We start from the raw sequence: 1,732 nt of genomic DNA, 5'->3' as shown, positions 1-1,732 counted from the left end.
TGGCTCCTGCTGCAGCTTCTCCATGCACCGCCTGATATTGTCTTCCACAATCGGAGTGATGATTACCTTTCTGCCTTTCTTCAAAAGATTGTTGAGTGGGACAAGGTACTCAGCCATTTCTGGCTCAAATCTCCGATAATAATTTAAAGTTCCCAGCAACCTCCGAACTCCCTTTACATCCCTAAGGACTTCCATCTTCTGTATTGCTGTGACTTTATCTGCGAACTCCTTCCCTGGAGGAACTCCTTCCTTCGCCTATGGTATACTCGTTCAGCTTCCTGAAATCTATCACCACTCTGTATTTTTCAGTAGTATCACCTGGAGCACTCTTATTTTTAACCGCCCACAATGGACTATTGTATGGGGATGTACTATCAATAATAATCCCCTGGTGTTTTAAACTTTTGAGCTCTTCCCGAATGTGGTGGCATAGCGCCTGTGGGTATCTCCTCTCTTTCACATATGTAACCTTATCTTCTTTAAGTATGATCGCATGAACTGTCTTCACGGTTGCCCCAAGCATGTCTCCTTCTTTAAAAAAAATATCTTTATATTCCCTCTTAAGCCTCTGTCTCCAGTCCTCAGCCTGATTAATTGCTCCAAACCGTGCCCCCTCGGATTTTCTCTGTCGCTGACATTTGTACATTTTATCCCTCAACTTAATTCTCCACTGCCCCTTGCTATTCTTGACCCAAGCACCCATCTTCCCTAGCAGGTCACATCCCACAATCACTTTGTATTCCCTCGGCATACTCCCTACGATATGCACCATCAATTTCTCTCTACTAAATCCCCACCGGGTCAAGCCTATCTCTACCTCCCCCTCTACCACACAAGGGCCATCCAGGGTGATTAATTTACTTTGACATTTTTGGATCTGGTGTGTCCTCTCTCCACTACACATTTTTTCTAGGGCTTCTCGGCACAAGATGGTGTTGGAACTGCCGGTGCCTACTAGACACCTCACTCCTGCTATCTCTATTATAGGCAGACCGCCGCTCTTCTCTTTCAGTTTATAATTCAGCAGTGTACGGTCGCCCCTCCGCTGACAACCCCTTCAGATGTCTCGCATCTTCCTCTCTCCAGTCCCTCGCCTCCATTCTCCTCCGTTCCCTCGCTTCCATCCTCTTGTTTCCATCTTGTCCCCTTGACTACCTCGGTTCCGTGGCTTCTCGACTTCTTCTTCGGTCTCTGATGCTCCTGATGCTTCAGTAGATTCATATGAAGATCTACTCAACCTTCGGTGGCTTCTTCGTATTTGTTGGGCGTTGATCTCCATTGGTTCGCCCCGGCCCACATCTCTTCTTCGGTACATGTATGGGCACTGTTTGGCTATGTGTCCCACATCTCCGCATTCAAAGCATTTCGTGCGCGGGCAATGCGCCACTAAGTGTCCAATCTTTCCGCAACCATGGCCCTTGCGGTCCTCCCGCCGACTATTACTTCTGGGTTTAGCTAGGCTTCTTCTGTTTTCTTGGTTGCTAGCTCTCTCTCTCTCTTCTTCCCTCTCCATGTTCTCTCCTCCTCCAAGGGTTGGGCATGTTTCTGGGGCGTTGGTATTCTATCCTGGTCCACCCTGGCTCTTCTCCTTCCATTCGGGCCTCCACTTCTCTAGCGCAATGAGTTCAATGAGATCTTGAGCATATTCCACAAACGAGTGGTCTCTCGGCATTCCCTCTTTCTTCCCTAGTTCTTTTGCCAACTGAATCTTCAGTACCGTGGATAGGAATTG

Source organism: Halyomorpha halys, unplaced genomic scaffold (genome assembly GCF_000696795.3).
Source record: "Halyomorpha halys isolate HHAL.00 unplaced genomic scaffold, Hhal_1.1 Scaffold483.1, whole genome shotgun sequence".
Lineage (NCBI taxonomy): Eukaryota > Metazoa > Arthropoda > Insecta > Hemiptera > Pentatomidae > Halyomorpha > Halyomorpha halys.
The sequence above is the reverse complement of the archived record's forward strand: the minus strand, read 5'-3'. Positions refer to the sequence as shown.